This window comes from Eptatretus burgeri, chromosome 10 (assembly GCF_056783735.1).
Source record: "Eptatretus burgeri isolate ZD-2024b chromosome 10, Ebu_testis_v1, whole genome shotgun sequence".
Taxonomy (NCBI): Eukaryota; Metazoa; Chordata; class Myxini; order Myxiniformes; family Myxinidae; genus Eptatretus; species Eptatretus burgeri.
In genome coordinates this window covers 10,375,056-10,401,137 of record NC_140970.1, presented here as the reverse complement: position 1 = coordinate 10,401,137, position 26,082 = coordinate 10,375,056, and the positions used below count along the sequence as shown (strand labels likewise).

Here is a 26,082-nt window from a genome sequence, read left to right as displayed (position 1 = left end):
ACCTTCATCGCAGAACATGCAAACTTTATGTCATTACTTACAAACTTTAGTCATTACATGTGAACTTTATGTCATTGCATGTGAACTTTCAGTCAGATCAAGCAAACTTTTATGCCATTGCATGCAAACTTTAGCAATTGCAAGCATGCAAATTTTAGCCATTGCATGTGGACTTTTATGCCATTACATGCGAACTTTAGGCGATTGCATGCAAACTTTACTTAATCACATTCAAACTAGAGCATTGCATTCAAACGTTAACCATTGCATGCAAACTTTTTGTCATTGCATGTGAACTTTAAGTCCAAGCAAGCAAACTTTATGCCATGTATGCAAATATTAGGCCATTGCATGTGAACTTTCATGCCATTGCATGCAAACCTTATGCAATTGCATGCAAACTAATGCTGTACACATTGGCACAATTCATTCTGCATATGTAAATACAGGTAGTATATTTATATAAATTAGCAGAGTACCTGCCTGAGGGCAATCTTGTGGGCAAGCATGCAACACATTCTTCTGACACATACCTTTATTTTGGCAGTGTATTGGGAACTGACAGCTCTGTATAGGCAAAAAAAAAAACCTGGTTATGTGCAGGAAGCAACAACATACCTTCTGCTTATAATTCAAAACACGTCACTGTACTGGAAAACGTGAGGACAGGAAAACCGTACTGTAAATGGTGAAGACTTGTAATACCCTCCCCCACGTGGAGGTGGCGCTACACGATACACATTTACATAGAGAATTCGGGCCTCCTCCCTCACTGCTCCAAGACCACTGGCGAAGATAAAAACACACCTAAGCATTAATTGGGGTCATATTGATCCACTGTAGCAAGTCTGGATGGAATCAGCCCTGAACTGTAGGAGTAGCACAACAAACAAACAAACACACAAACACCAGTCCATGAATTATAGGAATGATTCTGATAGGAACTCAGTGTGGTTATGAATTACTCAATTTTATAAGAAACAATTCCGATTGTTGTTTACATATAGTAACTAATTAAAAATAGGGGCAATGTCCCTGCGCTCACCTGGTTCAACCAGGGAACCACTGGTAGGGTCGATGACCCACAAAATATGTAAATTAGCCGATGGTTTGAACAAACATGTGAAAGCAGGAAGACTTTCCAACAGGAAGACTTCAAAGAGTCACCACGAACAAAATGAGCTCTTACTGTGGTCCTGTAATGAGCGCTATATGTCCCAGAGTAAATTCTGCCTTCAGCCAACACCCACATATTTTGTGTTCAAGTCGATCACATTTGATTCTACATGCTCATTTAAACAATCCTGTGTTTCAAGTGCAGGTACTTGCTATATCAAGTCCAGTCATAAATGTCCTTAAGTATCTTCCTCTCTGTCGGAATCGCAAAAACCCACTTTCAAAATTGTGAAGTCTGGAAGTTGAGTTTTCGTAGTCTTCATTTCCCATGCAAGCACATACTTCTGTGCATATGAGGTCACGGTTCCTGCAAGAACAATCTCTTCTTCGACAGGACGACTTCTTACAGCGACAAACTGCAAGCTCTCCCAGACCTTGAGGTGCTGGGTCCTTCATCATCAATAAAGGCTGCAGAAAACCATCTGAGATGCTCTACCCATGTTCCTTGAGTACAGACAGGTGTTGCATGGCATTCAGAACTTTCATCCAAATGATGGATTGAAAATTAGCTTGCGTTCTATGCTGGAGGAAGCTGTCAGATATTTGAGGTAGCCCCTCATTCTTCTGCCCCTTCTGACAGAATAACCAGTGCCTAACGCCATCTGCTTTGGCACCAATCTTTTCGTTCTTTATGTACAGATTGCACAGAAAAGCTTCACATCCAAAGATAGTCTTGCCCAAGTGTAGTATTTTTGCCCAACTTCCACATATTGTGTCAAAAGCTTTCTTCATGCCAATCACACACAATTAACTGGTCGAATCACACCCAGTCAGTGTATGCAATGCGGGCAGAGAATCACACACATGGGGACCCAACACAGCAGTCACCTCGTGTATGGGGATGTATCTTAGTTTGTCCTTAACACCAGTGTGGAACCACAGTTCATCAGAAGCAAGACTGTTGAAGTGTACAATGCACAGTAAAGCCACATCGGTGTCAGGGGAAGGAATCACTACCCTTTTGTGATCATGTGCGACATGATCTGCATGCAGCAGTATTCTGGTATCCAGTAAACTTCAGGTTTGTCTTGCTGGCATACGAGGAATAGCACGCTTTGTGGTATTTGGCCTCTGCAGCTTCCAAGTCACTGTTGATGCCATGAAGTATGAGTAACATGTTTTCAGCATCCTGTTCTTCTGCAGCATTCATGATGGCATCAGCAGCTTGAAAAGTACTGACAGCCACCATCTCCTCCACATTCTTGTGTATTTTGTTTTTACAAGAGAGGTGCTTCGACCAGTCAATGGAAGTCGATTTTGACCGGGACACCTTTGATCTCTCAGCAGAACCATAGGAGCCGGCATCACCGCTGAAAGATGCTTCTGATGGCCTTGGAGATGAAGAATTCTTCGTCGTTGGACAGAGCGCAAAATCTGTGCACTTCTGCATGATCCGTAACACTTGGAGTGCCAAAGAAAGGGTAGTTCAGCAAAACTGTCTATATCTGGTCTTAAGCAATCAAAGACATCATCGTCACGTATTTCCAATGCTGAAATAAGAGTCTTAAGTGATGACTCATGGTCTTCTCAGAGTCTCATCAGTATCTGTCTGACAGATAATACAACGATCAAAGTTCGTATGTCTCTTACTCTTTGGAAGGAGGAGACTAACACCTGATGTCTCTCCTTCGTCCGGACTGGCCATATCCATTTGAAGCTAAGCTATTGATTGTAGTCTGGTGATGATTTTCTTCTATAAACCGATGAAACATCAAATTAAACATAATAATATTACTGTAGTGATATGCATTTAAATTTGGTAAACCATAAATGTGATTCAGGTGAAACATTCGTGTCACATGATCTTATAACCCCTAGAGACCCCTATGTGGGCAACTGTTATATGTCTGGTATGTGCTTTCCTTGTGCATTAATAGACAAACACAATGGTACCAAAAACACTGAAATCGGATGAAAAGTGACAAAGTTATCAGTGGTTATGTTTCCCCCCACCCCAAGTTTCTCAGTGGTAACCTGACACACACCTAGTTTATAAAGTGGCTTCCAGATAAAAACTGAAACACAATTTGACCTTACATACGACCTGGGATTGTTCTGGAAGGATCATTCATGCACTCTGTCAAGTCAAAATTTAGATGTAACGGGTGATGAACGAAGTCAAAATTTTCAGGCCCGTGCTTCTGAACTACTGGGAAGGTTATTAATGAAACGGCTGGGCTTAAAACATATATATATATATATGTGTGTGTGTGTGTGTGTGTGTGTGTGTGTGTGTGTGTGTGTGTGTGTGTGTGTGTGTGTGTGTGTGTGTGTGTGTGTGTGTGTGTGTGTGTGTGTGTGTGTGTGTGTGTGTGTGTGTGTGTGTAAAAACTAACAATCCAATAGGAATGTGGTATTTCTCCTTGGAAGAGCTTGGTTTTCAGAGTTAGAATACAAATTTTTAATACTGCAGCCTTGAGCTAAATTTGAACCCACAATCTCGAGGATACCATTCCATCCATCCATCCATGATCGCTTCAGGATTTCAAGCAAGTGGTGCACATAATCTCTTGTCGTCACTTGTGATCTTTTCTATCTCCATGAACCCAACCTAACTCAACCCTCTTACAGGTGTTTCCTCCCCTCCTCCGACTCCTCTTTTCCTGGTTGTTTATTCCCTTGCTTGTTCTGTTCAGTTTGGGTCTCCCTGGGCCACTGTGAGTATGTTGCCTTTGTACTCTTCGTACCCTCCCTCTTGCATGCGCCTTGATATTGTCTAAAAAAGGTACAATATAAAACTACAACTTCACATTTAAATTTGGCAACTATGTCTCGAAAAACAATGTTTTGAACACACAGACGGTCATTCGATGGAAAATCAATGTTACAGTCCTTTATAACGTAACGTTCTGGTGCATCTGCCCGAGTGGCTGATTAGACCAGTTATAGAGTGACAGTCACTGCCACAGGTACCACAGATGTAGACTGAAGCCAATGGCTCGTGACTGCGCTGTTTTCTTTGAATCCGCTTTTCTTGTTTCGAAAAGCCATTTCTCATCACATATTTGCATCCCTGACTCAGCTTCTGTCTCGTTCAGCTTTCTCCTACTCATTTACATCAATGTCAAAGCTTTTCAATACCTCTCTTATACACATTCTGAAACTGTAGCTTCAGTCGACCTGCAGGCCTTTCTGCATCAACCAATTCCCCATGTGATATATCTTTTGGAATGCGCCCATTTTCCATTCTGCATACCTGGCCTCGCCAACAAAGATACTCTGTTAAAGGAGCACAAGGATACTTGGTGTGTTACTTCCGAGTTGGAAACTTTATTGCACTACATTATTCTAAGTATGTGACATAGGCATCGTACATGTAAACTGTTGATTTTACTCTGCCAACTACTGTAGCTTGTATATATGCTTCACTGCCAGAAAGCATACCGAGGATACAGGCCTGATACACTTGAACTTTTGTGTTAGCTGTTATAACTTTGTGTTGTTCCAAATACATTTACTTAACTTATCGAAGGTGGTAATCTGCCTTGCCGACGTGGGCTCTTAAAATCGTCAAGTGGCAGGTGGTCAGTCACTATCGAACCCAAGAAATAAAACTCGTGAACAACTTCCAAGGGCCTGTTATCTAGTGTAATCATCGGCGGATCAATGATATCCTGTACCGTAACTACTTTTCTTCAGGCTATTGGTTCTGGCAAAATCCTTACACACATGTGGAGATCAGTTGATGAGGTTTTGTAAGTCATCTTCATTTTCAGCAGCAAGTGTAACATCATCAGCAAAGAGAAGTTTCATATTTACAAAGCATCATACTTTGGTTTTGGCCCTCAAATGAGCAAAACTAAACAGCTTCCCATGAGAACTGGTGTCGAAATCGACCTCTTCAGTAGATCAGCAGAAAAAGGAAGAATATACAAAAGATGATGGGTGCGAAGACACAGACCTGCTTAACTCCGCTGCAAATTTCAAAAACTGGCAGATGTTGAACCATCAGACTGTCCAGCACTCTGCATGATATTTTCATGAAAAGAGCCATCAAACTGAGTTTTGGAGGACAGCTAATTTTCTGCAAGACCTTATGAAGACCTGACCTGCTGTCATCACCGAAAGCCATGGCAAGATCTAAAAAGGCCAAATAGAGTGACTTGTGTTGCTCCCTGCTTCTCTCCGTCAACTCCCATAGTGAAAAAAAATCTGGTCAACACTCAATTAATTTCTAATTATTATAAAAAATTATCAAAATCAGAATGAGTTTTTGTAGTGGATAAAACATCTTTGCAGTATACAAGGTAATTAAACGACCAGTCCATGTTGCTAATTTTTGTACATCTGTCTTTACCTCCTGACCATGCCGTGCTGACCGACGTGTTTCTCTTCAGAGCACACATCTAGGCAATACTACAAGGCTAGAAATGGTATAGCTGAGTTTTAGCAAAGCAATTAATCAACTTCGTTGCCTTTGTCTTCTCCTATCAGTTCATCTCCAATAAATGTTGATAGCTCACTCTCACCTTCAGAACATGGCACATTTGAGCTGTTATACTGTGCTGTCTTTCTCAGGGAGCCTCGTTATACCTCTGCCACCAAATTTTGATGGAGGTTATGTTTTCGCCTATGTTTGTTTGCCTGACTGCCTGTCTGTTTGTCTGTGTGCATGATACCTTTAAAAAGTTTTGGACGAGTTATTACAAAACTTGGTGGATGAGTTGGTTAGGTGACAAGAACAAGCTGATTAAGATTTTGGTTCAGGTCCGGATACAGATTCGGCCTATCAGTGGGGATACGAAACGTAAACTGTTCAGCGTGGCGGAGGTTTGCGCTCTGCAAAGTGCCATTCCAGTTTGGCATATTTTCGGAAAACTTCTGAAAACCAGTCGTAATGTTGAAACGCCAATGTTTACGAAAATCTTTAACTGCTAAAAATCAAACGAATTGAAAAACGCCGAAGGAAAACCTTAGTCACAAAGTGGCATATGGTGTAATGCTTATCAGTGTCATGTAATACACAAAGAACACAAGCAAGAGAATGAACTTACCATTAATATGAGATTGGAATGATCATTGTTGTGGAAGAATGATGATTCCAATGTGGGAAGCCTCATCGAAAATGTATCGCACCATCTGATCATTGCGTCAAGTCAGGTAATGCTCCCTCCCCTGGTTGATCAGGATACTCTGCATCTGGCACACGATTCTTGTACAGTCCCGTATCAAGAAAATTCGGTGGTCAAAACTTCAAATCTGAGCCTTGCCTGCAGGGCAGCTCTGCTGTGTGTAGTTGGTGGTGCCTTTAGTTTTGCAAACAGAGCCTGTGTAATGGAGTCGGTGCAGCTGCTGCCCCATGTACTGTTACATTTATAGAGGGAGGAAGTATGTTGTTAGTTTAAGGCCTTAGCACCATATGTTTTATTTAGAACTTTTATCCTGTATTAAGTACATGTGTTTAGGATAAGGTGTCTGGCATATGATAAGCCAAAGGGAAGAGCCATGTCTATTTCAGATTAGATAGAGTAAGATTGTCTCATCCTGTGCCCCCCTCCCCCCCCTCCCCCCTCATGTCGAACTGGGTGAAGCTGGGTAAGGAGAGATGATGCGGTGTTTCATCCTCCTACTCATGAAAGGAGAATGCTCCTCCATACACCTCACCCTTCCTTTGTTTTCCATATAAACGTTGAGCCGGGGCTAGGAGCATTCCTTGTCCATCCTTGGTGGAACGTCTGAGCCGTGACAGATCTGCCTCCTGAGCTTTGATTGAGAGACCCGCTATGCTGACATATATCCACTTGCGGTTGTGGTGCCGTAATTGGCCAATGGTGACCAGTCAGCAGGGAGAGGGGAACCGCGGTTAAAAAGCATGTGCTAGCACCTCCCTCACCCTGGTGTGCTCTTGTTCTGGTGCTGCACGCTGCGTGCACTCTTTGCCTGTGTCTCTGGCTACTGGAATATTTCTGTCCTTGTGAGTTGCTTGCCTGCCTGCCTACGTGCCTACTCCCTCTCTGGTCCCACTCACATGGAGTGCATCTTTGTTTTTCTCCCACACTCGCCTGGGTGTGTGTGTGTGTGTGCGTGCGTGCGTGCGTGTGTGTTGGGCCCGTAGCCGGGGGTTACTTTATTTGTTTAATAAATATCGTGCTTTATTTATTTTGTCTTCATGTCTCAGAATTCTGTGCCATGCGTATTATGTTTTATAAATTATTATTTATTTCTCAAAGGGTCCATGAGCGTAGAGTTTCTGCCATTTTTGTCGTGGCAACATTTGTGTTAAATTGGGATACCTGCAGGATTAAATTAGTGTCAATCTGGCATTATAATAGACAAGTTAGAACACCCATGGAAGATGTAAGACGTCATCCTCTCGTCCAAATTTAGCCTTAACTGGCTATCCGCAGGAAATTAATTCCCGGCATGTGCAGTTCCCATTTAAGATCACTGGGGGTTTTGGGTGGGGGCCGTCTGTACACACGACAGTACTTTAGCTCTTTCATGACCCTAAAAGACTGGAGAATTCGGTATCAGTATTGGAAATCAATGTACGGTAGTACATAATAACACTGCATAAAATTATAGACACAGACAAAACACACAAATAAACAATTCAAAGTAAAATATAAAACAGAAATTTCTTACAAAAGAAAAGAAAATCCTCAATTAGCCATTGGGATAACCGTAGGTACATCCTGAAAGGTCAAGAACATTCTTTCTTTGTGTTGTTCTGCCCGAAGGCAAGTTTGGTGCGACCAAAGTAGCCTCACAAGCACGTATTGCACTAGGAGGTTTGCCTTTGCCTTCCTAGTGGGAATCGGGGCAGGAATTTTTATCTTGACCAGGGCACCAAGGACAACTCACCGACTCTTCACAAAGGACACCAGGATGACAGTTTACATCTGGGATGACATTCGAACCCCAGAACTACAGCACATTACATATCTCCAGGCTATCCTGCCATCCATCCAACAACATTCCTGGTACGGTGTACAAAATACTTAACCGTGATAGCTGTTCATGTACCGAGGAGAAGTTGAGGACCTGCTGTCCCATAAGGAAGCCACTCCAACCCCTGACGGATGAGCAGTAACAGCGGAGAGGGCTGAGAGCGGCTCCTCGCTGCTCCAAGCACTAATTAGCATTTATATGGAGAGCGGATAATTTCGTTGAGAGAGAAAGAGAAAGAGAAAGAGAAAGAGAAAGAGAAAGAGAAAGAGAAAGAGAAAGAGAAAGAGAAAGAGAAAGAGAAAGAGAAAGAGAAAGAGAAAGAGAAAGAGAAAGAGAAAGAGAAAGAGAAAGAGAAAGAGAAAGAGAAAGAGAAAGAGAAAGAGAAAGAGAAAGAGAAAGAGAAAGAGAAAGAGAAAGAGAAAGAGAAAGAGAGAGAGAGAGAGAGAGAGAGAGAGAGAGAGAGAGAGAGAGAGAGAGAGAGAGAGAGAGAGAGAGAGAGAGAGAGAGAGAGAGACCTTTTCTCTCGCTCCTCCTCCCTGGACAGCTCTTAATCACACAACGAACATTAATTTTCATTACAGGCCGCGTAGGAGCCGCTTTTGAACGGCACATTCGGGCCGGGGGTTGCGTTGCCGGTTGGGGTGGGCACGGTTGAACAGATGCGCTGCTCGGAGACCGGCACGGGTGGACGCTCCAGAGAACAGATGAAGAGGGAACACAATGCACCTTTGGAAGTGCATATCGAACACCACGAGCACGCTCGAGGCTGGACATTTCTTCGCTCTTCCCTCCATATTGGCATCGACAAGACACTTCAAAAACAGAAAATCGATGCGGGGCTGGGTGGGAACCAAGGGAGAAAGAAGTAACCGCAGGTGAACGCTCACCTGCGGACGGGGCTGCCACCTACTGGAGATCCGGAAAATTAAACTTGACATGTCATTGCGTCTTTTCTTCGTCTGTTTTCGGCAAATTAAGTTGCTTGGAAAGGGTTTCCAACAACGAAAACGCCATTGTAGTGCAGCGCACGCAGACAAAGCAATTGGCTTAGGTCAGACGCTTCCACCATGCAGCGGTCTTCACCAAGGTTTCCTCCGTTTGGAAACAATGAGAATGTGGGATTGGCCGGTGAAGATTTTTGACCCACATCTTTCACGAACCAGTTGGCCAGGACTGACGTTCGACTGAACTGGCTTTATAAACTCTTTGCGAAAGACACCCCGGTTATCTGTACTGCATGTGTTGGCTCTCCCTGCCTGGGGTGCAGCGACACTCTCCTCTCATCGGCCTGCAGCATGACGGGGGAGCAAGGGCCGTGCGGGAAGCACGGGGGGGGGGGCAGAGCAGCGCCTTTGTCATGCATTAAGTAGTGCCAGCGGCGCTAATTGCATGCGAGGACGGCGGACAATGCAGACATCCTTGACTCGAAGCCGCTGACACAGCGATCCGCTTGAAGGAGGCTTCAGTCAGGGCCGTCAGTCATCGGCTCGAAACGTGCCACCTCACTCTAAGGTGTCACGGTCTCTCCATGAACGGATCAAACAGCAAAATGAGGACAGGTGCTGTACCGAAGCTGCCAATACACCGAGGGTTTCACAATGCTTCAAAAACAGCGTCATAATAGAACTTACCTGTATCGTATCACTTTGTAAAAGTACAGAATGCACATCCAAAATACCTTTCCTAACTTACGAATATAATATGGACTTGAATATTTTTTTTAAAATAAAAAAATTTAACCAGGATTCTTTGGTTGAGTCTGGCAGGATGGCCGAGATGTACACACACTCACTGCTCAGGTGTCTAGCCTGGGTTCGAATCCCGACCCAGCTATAAACGGTCATCCTGATGTTTCACAGGCAGGGTCTTCTTCCCTTTTATGCAGCACAAGGCTGCAGGCTGGCTATCAGTGTTGGCTGACTGCGTGACTGTGCCACTGATGCGATGCCCTCTGTAGGTCAGAACAGGAATTTGTAATTTGTTCAGGGTGCTGGCGATAGCTCGCACACTCATCACCAAAGACACCGTGTGATCTTCAACGTCTACCGACTAATGCCGACAGACAGGACGCCCAGCTTAACGTCCATCCGAGAAACGGCACACACATAGATGAATCACCCTGCCTGTGAAACACCAGGGTGGCAGTTTATAGGTGGGCCGGGATTTAAACCCTGGCCAGACAGGTAGGAGGCGAGTGTGCGTACCTCTAGGCCATCCTGCCAGACACACAGCTCGGACGCACGTTGAACTGGCGTCCTGTCTGCTGGCATCAGTTGGTGGACATTAAACGTCCCATGGTGTCCTTCGCGAAGAGTAGACGAGCTATACAAGCTATCGCCGGCCTCCTGAACAAATTACAAATTCCTGTCCTATCTTCCTGTGTCGGAGTAGCGACACTCCCAGGATTGTAAGCCTAACTGAAGAAACATTTTCGGCAGCCCCGACCCTCTGTATCGAGCATGGTGATCATGATCTGATTTCTTCTGATTATTTGGTTAAGCATTCCATAACCATTAAGTTTTCAGTCAAATGTACTTGACCAAACGTTTATTGGTCAAGCAAAGTTGACCAAAATTCCTTACCAACATTAAAAAAATTAAATGTCCACCAACGAATGTAAAAATTCGTTCAAAGATGTAAAATTGACCTAATCATTCAAAAGGATCTTTCTCCGTCAATCCACTGCCTTCTTGCTTTCTCAATCCATCACTTTACGCACAGAAACCCACTCTCGCTTGTTAACACCAACAGGCAGCGATGAGGGCGGCAAAAAATGTAATGGCATCTTCTGTCATCGAGCCGGTAAGCTGCGAGCAACAATTCACATTTATTGCCACATCTGATGCAATTTAAATGCTCCAACGGTGGCCGGCTGCTCCATTTGAAACTGTTTGTTCTCGGATGGACGTTAAGCCGGGTGTCCCGTCTGCTAGATGGTGAACTTTATATAGATCCCTCGGTCCCTTCACAAACAGTCGGTGAGTTATCGCCAGAATTTTGAACAAATTCCAAATTCCTGACGCCTTTTGTCGAACGTCAGGCTTGTCCAGACGGTTCGTGAAAGACTTGGGCCATAAACCTTCCCCAATCGACCCACAAGGTGGGAATATTTGGAGCCGTTAAAGAATTGTCATTAATATCAGACTAAAGAGTAGGTGTAGACGTGTAGTGTATAGACAGCTTCTTAGCAGTCGGGCCTGACATTGAGGTCATCATGCCGATACGTTATACAGTACAAGGATATACTGTACAAGGAGCTTTGGTGCAGGAGGAGAACATTTGGCCCATCATTCCTGCGCTGTACCACCCCCAGAAACCATCAACGAATTACATAACCCGAACAACTATACCTACAAGTCCTGCTAACATCCCTATATCCCTCCATCTCCAGTACTTCCAGTATCTATCTAAGTCCAATATTGGCTGCTCTTAGAGCACCCTTATTCTGGACATTTCCATCTGTCTGTCCGCGAAACTTTGGTCAAGCCTAGGGGCTAAACCACTCAACCGATTCCAATGAAATTTGGGAGGTAGGACCAATATTTCTGGGAATCGTGTGCTTTCGAATATGGGACCCCGGGCCCGAGCAACGGCATAGCAACGGCCCTTTAAAGTGGTCAAAAAATCGAAAATAAATAAATAAATAAATCGAAAAATCGAAGCTTAGAGTTCTGTGCGCAATCTATCTCGCTCCCGTCATGCCAATTTGCAGCCCTAACAAAAAATATTTGTAGGAGGAGATAGGTTTTGGGCGAGTACATGTCGAACATTTCAGAAACAGTTAATTGCGAATATCTCTAAGAGAAAGAGTCTGATTTTGATTAAACTTGGGTGAAATGTGTACAATGTGGTGAGCATGTACACAAAAATGAATGGTTGCTCTGCACACCTCCGTTGCTTAGCAACAGCTAAATACTTTATCGTACATCGTACACTTATTGTGGACTGTACAAAAAAATCAATACCTCCGAAACTGGACCTCCGAGGGACCTGTTTTTTTTTGTGCCCAAGGAGAATGTCTTACAGCATCATATAAAAAAAATAAAATCTTTAGTGAATATATAAATGGAATTACCAGGGCTGCCATTTGTTAGAGTCTGGAAACATGCCTGAAATTTTACAAGGCGGGTTTCTGGGCGCAAACGAAGGGGGCTGTGATATTCATATTTATTGTGCTAAATTGATTGATAGCATGTACATGAATATTGGCTAGTCGGGTCGGCCAGCTTTCCATCTAGAGCGAGCAGCCATGTCGCCTACCGGCTTGTTTGTTGGTTTGTGTGTTTGTTTACCCTGTAGCAGCTACACCATTTCAGCGATTATGACCAAACTGGGTACAGACGTCAACCATGGTCCAACTTAGACACGTCGTTTTTGGTGAATCTAGGTCAAAGGTCAAGGTCAAGGTCACCGAAAAACCGAAATTCTTATTTTCGCAATAACGTCTGCTAAAATGGTCGTATCGACTTCAAACCAAAGCCAAAATGTGCATCTTCCAATAGTGCATCCAACCATATGTCTCATTGGGGTGTCACACCAACACCCTTCTTAGCGGTCGGGGGTCGAATGTCAGGGGGGTCGGGTCAAAACTTTCAAATTGCGATAAAAACGCCATTTCAAGTCTGATTGACTTCCAAGTTATGATTATGACCAAACTAAGTGCTATAACTCATAAAACAGTAGCCCTATCGACTTATAAAAACCAATTTGATTTCCAGGTTTTTGTTTTTTCAGAGATCATGGAGCTATGACAAAGTTATTCCGGCAATTCCTTGCTCAACGAGCAATTTCATTTGTTAATTGCCGGAATCCTTAGGATTTCGGCAATTATGTTGGTCGGTTGTTTGTTTGTTTGTCTGTCCGCTCACCTCCAGCCCAAACTGCTCAACTGCTCATTCTGAAATTTTCAGGGATTCATGTTACGGACCCTGCGAGGGTCCCGCATTGAAGTTTCGTAAAATTTGCTCGACCAAAAAGGTCGACATAGGCCGATAGGCCAATTTGGGCCAAATTTTCTAAAATCCTCAAATTTATATCCGATTAACTTGAAATTTGAAGAGCATTTTCATGTCAGGTCACTGAATTCAAGCACCTATTAATGTTGAGGTAAACATAGGCCAAAAAGTCAAAATAGGCCAAAAGGTCAACATAAGCCAAACTTCTAAAATCCAATTGAGTTGAAATTTGAAAAGGATTTACATATCAGGTCACTGAATTCAACCACTTATTATTTTTGTGGTTACAATTGGTGAAAAGGTCAACATAGACCAAAAGGTCAACATAAGCCAAACTTCTAAAATCCTCAATTTTAATCTAATTGACTTGAAATTTGAGGAGCATTTTCATGTCAGGTCACTAAATTCAACTGCCAATTGATTTTAAGGTCAAAAGGTCAACACAGGCCTAACTTCTAAAATTGATAGATGAAGTCAAAAACTAAATATATTACTCTATCTCAAAAAGTTGTGTACGAGTTATGACAAAACAAGGTGGATGAGTTGAATCGGTGACAAGAACAAGCGGATTGGATTTTGGTTCAGATACAGCCCATCAGTGGGATGCAAAACATAAACTGTTCCACCTGGCAAAGGTATCTGCTTTTTTTTTTAACAAGGATTACAAGGAAATTATGTGCAGGAGGAGGCAATTCAGCCCATCATGCCTGCGCCACACCTTTGGTATGACTTCGCCAGGGTTTGAAGCACTGACCTCCAAGACTCGGAGCTCCATTAAGCCACCAAGTCTAGTCTGGGATTCAGCTGCGAAAATCGATTCCGGAATGGACTAGAAACTGTAGGATTGGTGCTTCACAGGTTTGCAAAAACTTTGTCTGATCAAGACTATTCATCAAGGTTATAATCGTATTTGGCTAACCTTCACTTTGAGCTATCTTGTGATCCTGTCTGAAAACGGAGGCTGTAAAGTCACTGAAGAAATGATTCAAACCTTCAAAAAGGTGTTCAAGAAGGATGGCAAACAGTTTGTGTTTTTGAGTAAATGGCCTCATTGTTGTCAGTTTTGTGCAAAAAATTACGACAAAGCAATTTTGAATACTAAGTGTTCCACACAATCTTACTCTATCTAATCTGAATATTGTGACTACAATCCATCCCAAAGCCTTTGCATTTAAACCTTATTTTTGTCTCCCATCTGGTTCTCCTCACATAGATTTATCAATCAATTTAAGCCAATTCCCCACCCCCACCCCTTTCCACCTTTCCACCCCCCTCCCCCCCATGCAAATGTTTAGTCAAAGTCATGCACAGAAGGTTAGCTGAGGGAGTTATAGTCAAACATCTGCATAAACTCTTTCGCTCAAAGTGTGTACGTGCGTACGTGCGCGTTGGTTATTATCTCCATTTGAGGGTTTGAGGAGATTGAACGAAGTCCTCCAGGACTCAAAGTGTCCACCTTCACTTCGGTATGTGATCACAGTTGATGGACAAAGCTGTTCAACTTTGTTGTTCTCAGAGTTTTGTTCCAAGGGCTCTTTTCAGGATAGTGACCGAACCCCGGACTGCCTCCAATGTGTGTGTGTGTGTGTGTGTGTGTGTGTGTGTGTGTGTGTGTGTGTGTGTGTGTGTGTGTGTGTGTGTGTGTGTGTGTGTGTGTGCGCGCCTGCGTGTGTGTGTGTGTCTGCGTGTGTGCGCGTGTGTGTGTGTGTGTGTGTGTGTGTGTGTGTGTGTGTGTGTGTGTGTGTGTTTGTGTGTGTGTCTGTCTGTGTGCAGAATAAGGGGCAATTCCAATTATGTACTTGTCAAGTTCACAACATTCCCATTCGTGCATTTTCATTGGATGATTGTTTCATAACAGTCTAACACTCTACCTTAAAGTGAGTGTGACAGCAGCGTCTCTTCGTTTCGTCCCACCGATGGACCACCCTCTGCATGAAATATAGGGAGGTAGTGTTAAAGCAATGAGATATTCCACGGATGTACGATAACATCAGACTTGTGCATATTTCAACCTTTTAATATGTATGTATATACATATATATATATATATATATATATATATATATATATATATATATATATATATATATATATATATATATCTTCTTCTTCTTTCGGCTGCTCCCGTTAAGGATCGCCACAGCGGATCATCCGCATGATCCGCATATTCATTTGGCACATGTTTTACGCCGGATGCCCTTCCTGACGCAACCCTGGTCGCCTCTTACGAAACACAGGGATATGGTACACCTATTTTAACCGGGGTATACACCGGCCCAGTACATATATATATATATATATATATATATATATATATATATATATATATATATATATATATATATATATATAGTTGCGGTGGGGGGGGTACCGAGACACCAGCTTGTCACTCAGGGGGATGTTGGGGAAATTATTACTCTCTAGACAAGAAACCTTTGCCTCAGTCTGAGTAGGTCGAAGTGTTTGTGTTTTTCCTCTACTGTTCTACTATTTAATTGTTAAGGCCTACCACCTACTTATAATCTTGTCTTTCTTTGACACTTTGGACATTGCTTGGGTTTCTGAAAGTACAAGGTGACCGGGCTGATAAGCTGTGCATTCTGTTCTTGCGATCAAAAGCCCTCTCTGCTTATAAAATGGAATGGATATATGGGGAGGGGAGGATGATCTGAGCGAGAGCAAATAAATGGTACAGAAGAAAGAACCCCTGGTGGACGTTGATTATTACTGGACTTCTGTGGTTTATTTTATCCTGATACATGCAACACTGAGTCGGCTAGACGTTGAATCCTCGGGGAGGTCAAGATCCCTCAACAATCTAAAGAATCCTTTCGATCACGACGCGGTTCGAGGGTAGAAATCCACGTCAGTTGGTGCCGTGACTCGGATTCGAATCGGCGTTGTGCGGCGCTCGTGACCGGAGGTGCTTAATCTGCCGGAGGCAGTGCCTGGAGGAACGACAAGTGCTTGAGTGAAGGTAAGCAGGGAGGGTTCTCCGAGGGTGCGATTTATTTTATTCTGTGATTTTAGAGTGAATTTAGCGGTTGTGATCTGTATGTGATTTTAGAGATGGGAAACAGAAATTGTAAAAGGGAGGGAATTGTGTATACCGAGGCAAATTGTATTCAAAAACCACAGAGAGGTACATGTGCAAGAATTATGTTTGATAAGTATGGGCCTGAAGCTGTGAGAGACATGGGGAAATGGTGCAATTGGACCAAAAATAGTCGATTACCCTTCCCTGAGAATGGAACGTTCGATCACGAGTGTTTAGACAATTTAAGAAAAGTACTGGAAGTGAAAAATAGTGACAAAAAGGTCCAGAAGCAGGTGAACTGGAGCGTTTATATAAATTGGATGAAGGAATGTCATGACAGAGACGAAAAGGCACGGTTGTTAAACCTGAAGGGTCAGCTAGACCAATTAATGAAGCAAATGCCGGTGAGACTTGAAAATAAAACCAAGAGACAGCGAGCAGTGGCTGTCAGATTTGAGGATGGAGAAGAAGACTCAGATACATGGCCAGAGTGCACAGTTCCGATAGCACAACCGCTTGAGGACGAAGAAGCGGGAGAGACAGAGGGAGATGATGCCACAGGGCAAGGAGAGGCTCAACGGGGAGCCAGGCGAGTAATTAAGAAAGAAACAAGAACACAAAGCAAAAATAAAGTTCCTCTTGCTGACAAGGGTAAAATACAAACTCGATCAAAAAAAATAATGCCGAAGACCGCGAAGGACGGAGATGATGAGGCACTCATTGGCGCGTTTCCATTGCGAGATTACCCGGGTGCAAGGGAGGTACAAGCGATATATCGTCCGTGGGGCTCTGAATTAAGAGCCATCGTAAATGAGATGCCGAAGATACGAGAGAACCCAAAAAAATTCCAGGCGGAACTACGCGTGGTGGTGGCATGCCATCAGCCAACATATATGGACATGGAAATATTATTAAAATTAGTGGTACCAGAGGGGTTACTCCGACAATTGAAACAGGTTGCTGCATGGCCAGATGAAGCTCCTGGAGACAGGGAGGAGCTCAAAGAACATATTGACACCCTCATTGACGCTGTCACAGAGGTGGTAACACTTAAGACCGACTGGGCAAAAATACAGATGTGCAGGCAACGCGCTGGCGAGGACCCATTGGAGTTCTTAGAGCGTTTTCGGGGTGTATACCAATGTCACTCTGGACTGAAAGAAGAGGGGGTACCATTTGCTCATGTATACCTTAATGGTTTGACGGCCAAATTACAAAATGAAATAAAGCGAGTATGTATTGGTTGGGAATTAAAGGAAGTGAAAGACTTGATGGAATATGTAACGCATTGTAATTCATTGTTGAAACATCGTTCTGACGAGGAAAACGAATCAACATTAATGCTATCCCAGGTTCAAGGTCAAGGTGAATGCCCCGGGGAAAGGAATGTGAGATATAATGCACAAAACCGAGGGCAAACCAATTACCGTCAGAGACCAAAATACAGAGACCAGCGCAGAGATTTCTGTTATACATGCGGAAAACAAGGACACTGGGCTAACGAATGCCGAAATCGTAGAAACAGTCGAACGTATAGTTCGTATGAACCGGTCGAACAGAGACCAGCGGCACAATACAGAGATGAAACTCGCAGACACTCCACGCCTCCAGTGAATGAAAATCCATATTATAGACAGCAGGAAAGATGGGGAACACAGTTTGAACAAGCTGGTTCATTTCAACCCACTGCACCTCAAACCGAATTCCCTCCTCCTCCTCCAGCCTCGTTCCCTCCTCCTCCACCCTCATTTCTTCCTCCTCCATCTCAAGGTTCATTTCAAACCCAAAACCCATTCGTTTTATGACAAAGAAAAGAAGCGACTTCGTCTGAGTTACCCTTCCTGACTTTGAAACCATGTGACGAACCGAAATTGACTTTGAAAATTGAAGGCCAAGAGATTCCTTTCTTAGTCGACACAGGAGCGACCAAATCTGCGCTCAGAAGGAGTGATTTCCCAGACGCCCCGTTATCGCGAGAACGAGTAAAAGTAGTGGGAATGTCAGGAGTTGCTAGTACGATTCCACTGACAGAGCAGCTCCGGGTGGAAATTGGACCATTGTCTGCAAACCATGCATTTTTGATGGCAACTGATACACCAATTAATCTGTTGGGGAGAGATCTGTTATGCAAGCTGAATTGTTCAATTAAGTGTACCCCTGATGGTGTATATTTAGAAATACCTCACGAATCACACATAACTATGATGAATTTATTACAGGAAAATACAGAAAATCTTGTATATCAATGGACTGTGATTAATTGTGAAGCATTTAACTATTTGCAGGAATATTTATCACATTCGGAGAGAAACGTACCCAAGGTGCTCGATTGGGTGAGTAAACACGGCATGGACAGACGGTACTTACAGACTCGACTACATTGCATTGCAGATTGCAACATCAAGGGAAAAGATAACGTCTATGCGAGTGAAACACTCTCGAAATTACACCAGACCTTTGACTTAGTGTTGGGAACAATTTGGATTGGGAAGCAAGGGATTGGCCTGGAGGTGCATCTCACGCAGGAACAATTAAAATTGTGGAACCAACCGTCCAGTGTTACACCACATGTTACTTTAGCGATTGCAGAAGGTTACCAAGAAACGGACATTGGTCACATGGTAACCTCTTTGAAAAAAGCATCACAAGCGACTTTGATGGAATCGAGCCAAGTAAACGGACTTTGGAAGATCGGGGAACAGGGATTCTGTTGGACAGAATGTCAAGGATCAGCAAAAGCTGTGTTTGAGGTGGTCGATCTCTCAGAATTAAATGGGTCAGGAAAATTACCTGAAATACTCGAACAAGTCCCGACTTGTCTGTGGGCAACACATGCCAACGATGTCGGCCAAATTAAAAGTATGAATCCAATCAAGATCACTATAGATCCAAAAAGAAACTGCCTCGAAAACCGCAATACCCTTTGTCTCCAGAAGCAGAGGTAGGAATTGCTCCTGTAGTGGAAGCGCTATTGAAACAAGGGATAATTATTCCCACTGTTAGTCAATGTAATACACCGATCTTACCTGTGAGAAAACCTGGAAAGCCAACGTGGAGATTCGTACAGGATTTGAGGGCAGTGAATGATGCGGTAATTCCAGCTTTTCCTGTAATTGCAAATCCAACTACCATTCTATCAAGCATCCCAAGTAACACTACCTATTTTAGTGTTGTGGATCTTTGTTCAGCTTTTTTAGTATACCAATAGCCCAAGAAGTACAGTTTCTGTTTGCATTCACCTACCAGGGAAAGCAATACACTTGGACTGTATTGCCCCAGGGGTATTGTGAAAGTCCAACATTATTCTCGAGGGCCCTCAAAGACGACTTGGATGATGTAGTTTTCCCTTGTGGATCCACACTGATTCAATATGTTGACGACCTGCTGATCTGTTCAGCGTCAAAAGACGCATGCGAACGAGATACATTGACATTGTTGAGGGCCTTAGCCAGGAAAGGACACAAAGCATCGAGAGCTAAATTGCAATTTTGCCAAGAAGAAGTGAAATATTTGGGGCATATTCTGAAGGGAGATACAAGACGCATCTCCCCTGAACATATAGCGGCAATATTAAACCTGCCCAAGCCAACTACTGCTAAACAGATGAGGTCTTTCCTCGGAATGACCGGCTATTGCAGACAGTGGATACCAGATTATGCGGCCTTAGTGCGCCCCCTGGTGGACATTGGTTCGGCAAACGCACCCAGCCCACTTGCATGGACACAAAATGCAGACAAGGCTTTTGTAACGTTAAAACAGGCTCTTTCTTCGGCTCCCGCTCTGGGTTTACCAAACTATGAAAAACCTTTCCATTTGTACGCATGTGAGAGACAGGGATTCGCACAATCTGTGCTGACACAGAAGCACGGAAATAAATTACGGCCTGTTGCATATTATAGTACTAAATTGGATCCGGTAGCGCAAGGATTCCCCCCTTGTCTCAAGGCAGTAGCAGCCGCTTCGCTCGCGGTGCAGGCGACAGAAGCGCTCGTCGCGGGAAACACTTTGGTTCTCCTGGTACCGCATGCAGTGACAGCTGTATTGTTAAAAACGAAAACACAACATTTGTCGGCTTCAAGAGCAACAACATACGAACTCTCACTCACAGCACCCACGAACATTACGATTAGGAGATGTGCACCGCTGAATCCTGCTAGTTTGTTGCCAGGAGTACAAGATGGTGATCCTCACAATTGTGAAGAGATAATCGCCCACACGTGTCAACCCCGTCCTGACTTGAGAGACACACCAATCCAAAATTCTGAATTGGTTCTATATGTCGACGGCTCATCATCGCGTGCACCTGATGAATATTTATTAACAGGCTACGCCGTTTGCTCTGATCACGAAGTAATCGAAAGCGGGAGATTGGCTGAGAGCTGTTCCGCGCAGCAGGCAGAACTGTTCGCCCTCACTCGTGCATGCCATTTAGCCAAAGGCCAAATAGTGACAATCTACACTGACTCCGGCTATGCCTTTGGTGCTGTACACGAATTCGGAGCACTCTGGCGCGAAAGGGGTTTTATAACATCATCAGGTACGCAGGTGAGGAATGGAGCATGGATTGCGAATCTGCTGGAAGCAATACTTCTGCCTCACCAAATTGCAGTGGTAAAATGTGACGCCCACACTGGGAGATCTGATGACGTCTCACGGGGAAATGCCAGGGCAGATGCAGCTGCAAAATCTGCTGCCCACACCAGAGCTCTTTTAATATCACAATGTGTATTGAGACAAGAGGCAACGCCGACCATTGACGATATAAACACTTTGCAGACAGCTGTCAGTGCTAAAGAACGAGATTTGTGGATACTGGCTGGATGTGAATTCGAAAATGAATCCAAATTATGGAGATCATCTGATGGTCGTGTGGTGGCACCAAGAGCTCTATTACCTTGGCTCGCCCGATTGGCACATGGGGCCGGGCATACTAGCAAAGGGGGCATGAGTGCTTCAATTGGGAGACAGTGGTTTGCCCCGGGGTTTAGTCCAATTGCAGAACAGCATTGTAAGACATGTCATAATTGCCAAAAACATAACCCAGCAAGGGGGGTGGAGATGGCCCCAGGGGGTCATCCAATTCCATTCGGACCTTTTGTTCATATCCAGATGGATTTTGTCCACTTACCAAAATGCTGCGGTTTTGAATTTGCGTTAGTCATCGTCGATTTGTTCACCAAATGGGTTGAGGCTTACCCTTGTCGGAAAGCAGATGCCATTACTGTGGTTAAACTGTTGATGAAGGATTTCATCTGTAGGTTTGGAATACCTTGTAGGATCTCCAGTGACCAAGGTACTCATTTCACAGCCGAAGTGGTGAAAGAATTGTGTCGCGTATTGCAAATCAAGCAACATTTCGACTGCCCGCATCGTCCGCAATCTGCGGGGGCAGTAGAGAGGCAAAATGGATTCCTAAAGAATAAACTGGCCAAGATTTGTGAACAAACTGGATTAAAATGGCCAGATGCTCTGCCAATTGCTCTCATGACTATGAGATCTACCGCAAATCGAAACACTGGCTTATCTCCGCATGAGATTCTGATGGGAAGACCAATGAGATTACCGAACTCACCTCCTTTGACTATAAAAGACATGAACGTGCAGCAAATGGACGACACGTTGCTTACGTTCTGTATCTCTCTGAATCATGCTGTAAGAACTTTTTATGCACAGGTGAAACAAGCTCTGCCAGAACCAGCCACATCTGATCATCACAACTTCAAACCCGGAGACTTTGTTTATGTGAAAATTTACAAACGGAAGAACTCTCTTCAGGCACGTTGGTGTGGGCCATTTCAAATACTGCTAACTACCCATACAGCTGTGAAGTGTAAAGGAAGAGCAACATGGATCCATGCCACACACTGCAAACTGGCACACGGCAGAAAAGAACTCGAGGAGAACATTGCTTCCTGATAACTTTAATGATTCTTTCCATTGCAGGATTATTTGTACTACTAAATGCAGGTGGTGCAATGTGTACTTGGTCTGTTAAACCGATAAGTACTGTCTGTGATCAATGTTATTTGCATGTTCTTTGGAGATGGGCCTGTCAGACTACCCACCAAACTAAGCCTAGGGCATTCAGAGACCGGAGAAGCTTAACGAGCAAAGTGGGTTCACCACATGGAATAAACACTTATCTGGCTCTTTCTCGTAAACACGCGAAAGCTTTTAATAAAACCAATTGCTGGGTTTGTACTAAGATACCTCATTCAGCAGTTACTGGGATACCGCTTCTGGCTATACCATTTAATCTGAGTGAATGGTGTGGGTACTGGGCAAAGGAAAGAAACTGGGATAAACAAAATAATAACCTTAACGACCACATCGTTACCAATGGAAATGGAAATTGCCTCCGACAACGAAATTTCAGTAACTGGTTTTGGCCAAATTTTAATTTAAGTAAGATGCCTCCACATTTTATGGTTGAACGGGCGACAGAAAAACCCGAACTATGCTTGGTACAAGAGGCATGGGGAGAAAGAAGATTAGGGAATTCTGAATGCAGTCATTATGTTTATGAAAATCACACGATGGGACCACAAGTCGCTTTAAATAATACCTATTTCGTGTGTGGAAATCGAGCATACCCATGGCTTCCAGTTAATTGGAGTGGATCTTGTTTCTTGTCATATATTTTGCCACATATGCGCCTGTTATCTAAGTCACCTTTTGAGCATTTGAAACGGGATAAACGGGGTTTCACGTCAACTGAACTGTTCTTCATGATTTTAATCCCTCACTACGGTGTTGGACAAACGTCTGTGGGATTGGCAGAGTTAGCTGCTTCGCTTGAATTATTGGCAAATAAAACTGCTCTAGGCATGGTTGATATCAACTCGGAGATCGTCGCCCTACGTGCAGTTTCAATGCAAAACCGAGTTGCGCTCGACCTCATTCTCGCGGCTCAAGGAGGAACGTGTGCTGTAATTAACTCTGAGTGTTGTACGTATATCCCTGATAACTCGGAGAAAATCACAAACATAGCTGGCAAGATTAAACAAGAAGGAGCCAAGTATCACAATTATTTTATGAAAGATGGGCTTTATTCCTGGTTTGAAGGGATTTTTGGAGGCTGGGGAACTACCCTATTGCATTGGATTTCCGTTGGGTTATTGTGGATCATCATTGCAGTGGTGCTTGTTAGATGTGCAACAATTACAATGCCGGCATTGATTGTTTCTTGTCTAAAGAGGAATACTGCGAAAAAGGTGATGGTGGCCCAAGCACCACCCTCATACCCTGGTTTTGAGACTGAGTCCTACGACTCTTTTGAGATAGAACCTGAACTTGGAAATCCATAAGTAGCGCAAATGAATGTGTTCAATATTCACGGGAATTGTCAATCCACTCTTGCTCATCTGCTTTGTTCCCGAAATAGGTTGTCGAAAATCAGCTGTGCAGCCCAACGGGTAGCCTTATCTTCTATCGGCCTAGGGGCCTACCGGAACCTCAACCAGGTCCGAAGCTGTACAACCACATGAAGCCACCTGGCTTGCGGGACAGGAAAGGCTAAGGGACTGAGCTCTACGATGGGGAAAAGGGGGATGTGACTACCCAAGAAAATGGGCACACTCAAACGCAAGAGAGAATGTATTTCCAAGTGAAGAGAAAATATATATCGTTAAACTTAACTAGTGTTGCCTTTTTAGGCAACAAGGGGGGAGTGTTGGGGAAATTATTACTCTCTAGACAAGAAACCTTTGCCTCAGTCTGAGTAGGTCAAAGTGTTTGTGTTTTTCCTCTACTGTTCTACTATTTAGTTGTTAAGGCCTACCACCTACTTATAATCTTGTCTTTCTTTGACACTTTGGACATTGCTTGGGTTTCTGAAAGTACAAGGTGACCGGGCTGATAAGCTGTGCATTCTGTTCTTGCGATCAAAAGCCCTCTCTGCTTATAAAATGGAATGGATATATGGGGAGGGGGAGGATGATCTGAGGGACAGCAAATAAATGGTACAGAAGAAAGAACTCCTTGTGGACATTGATTATTACTGGACTTCTGTGGTTTATTTTATCCCGATACATGCAACACTGAGTCAGCTAGACGTTGAATCCTCGGGGAGGTCAAGATCCCTCAACAATCTAAAGAATCCTTTCGATCACGACGCGGTTCGAGGGTAGAAATCCACGTCAGGGATCAATCCCGGTTGTCCTCGATAGAGCCATACCTGGTGCCCCCACTCACAATTAACGTTATGGTACGGTGAGTTGTTTTAAAACCACAAACGCCACCCAGTCAACCACGAGTTCCAGTGTCCGCCGTCTAATTATTCCGTTTAACTAGAGGTCACGTGGTTACCTGAGCAGGGAGCGCACCCTTGGCAAAGCACCAATATTATCTAATTAGATTTTAATTAGGGCGGCTGAGCGTTTTAACCGCTGCTGCGTTCCGACGATTTTTGGTCAAATCTGTGGTAATTTCCTCCCAGTCTATCTCGGTTCGAACAATGCCAGACCAATTGAAGGAAAGGACAAACACGGAAAGGTTGGAAATCGACCAATAATTTATTAATAATAAAATAAATTTAAAAAAAGAACTTTTTATTTGCTGAGGTAAATAAAGAATTTCAAAGCAAAATCAACTAGCATCCATTGAAGACAAAGTCTTCGATATCCCCCGCCATAGTAAATGAGGATTAACAAACTTATATTCCCTAAGCGTGTGCAATATGTATGTGAAGTTTCCCCTTGATCTGACCAGCCGTTCTGGAGAAGAAGATGTTTGAAGGTTTTAGGGTAAATTCAATATGGCCACCAAACCATGTGACCTATCAATTAGAAATTAACAAACTTCTGAAAGAATGTCTTGGGGAAAGTGTATGTGAAATTTTGCCTCAATCTGTCCAGCAGTTCTGGAGAAGAAGATTTAAAAAATTTATTAATTTTTCAATCCGAGATGGCTGACGAACCATGTGACCTATGACATCATAAATTTACATTCTGCCTCCAATCCTCCAGTGGAATACGTGTCTGAAGTTTCGTGTTAATCGGATGAGATGTGTTTTTCTATACAAGATGGCCGCCAAACCATGTGACTTGTGACATCATAATTTTTACTATGTATGCAGACATGATGGAAGATGATAGTTGCAAATTTTTGCTTCGTTAGGTTATGTGATTCCAGAGATAACATTATTTAATATTTTGCTTGAATCCAACATGGCTGCCAAACCATGTGACCTATCAATTAGGAAATATCAAAAGGAACCAGTTCACCACTTGCTTGATATGTGTGCCAAATTTCTTAAATATATCTTGAGGGGATTTGTAGTTAAGCTCCGGAAACGAAATGTGATGGACGGACGGACGGACGGACGGACGGACGGACAGAACCCATTTCTATATCCCTCACCAACTTTGTTGGTTGGCGGGGGATAATAAAAATGCCAGGAAAGAGACAAAGAGCAGATGCTTATCGGGGGTTGACTTACTTACAGCTAAACACAGATTAGGGTACCCAACAAATCATTCATGGGGAGGGAAGGGGGAGAATTGTCTCACTCACCAGAAGGTCGTCTGTGCAGCAAAAACGTCCTGAAAATACGTGCGTGTGTATCACGTCTGTCGCCAGCACCCAGCTTTACCGTGCACCCTCTCACGGGGCAGCCTTGAATGCCAGTCGAACTCTGGAGGGCACCGAGATCATCCGTCACGAGTTTAGATCCTGGCGTTGTTGGTGACCGACTGTGCCTCACTTGTTGGCGGCACTGCTCACACCCACACGCGCACCACACGCTCGCTTGCCGAAGCACTGGAAGGGCGAATTGTCTCTTCGGCGCTGGTTAGACACCCGCTTCTTGGTCGCTTCTCTCGCCCTTTGCTTTTTCCTCTCTGGACTTTTTCTTCTCAGACTTTTTCTCTTCACACTTTTTCTCGTCAGAACGTCTCACTTTCTCTTCACGTCTCTCTTTCTCTTCACAACGTCTCTCTTTCTCTTCACAACGTCTCTCTTTCTCTTCACAACGTCTCTCTTTCTCTTCACAACGTCTCTCTTTCTCTTCAGAACGTATCTCTT

General features: G+C 43.7%; 1 long non-coding RNA gene across 1 annotated transcript; it reads right to left on the bottom strand.

The window, feature by feature from the left end:
* On the bottom strand, positions 1–26,024 carry LOC147017939 (uncharacterized). Its single transcript, XR_015062775.1, has 3 exons — positions 25,573–26,024; positions 14,894–14,950; positions 1–567 (listed from the first exon to the last, which is right to left on the bottom strand). It is a non-coding gene; the product is annotated as an uncharacterized LOC147017939 (long non-coding RNA).
* Positions 26,025–26,082: the final 58 nt, after the last annotated feature.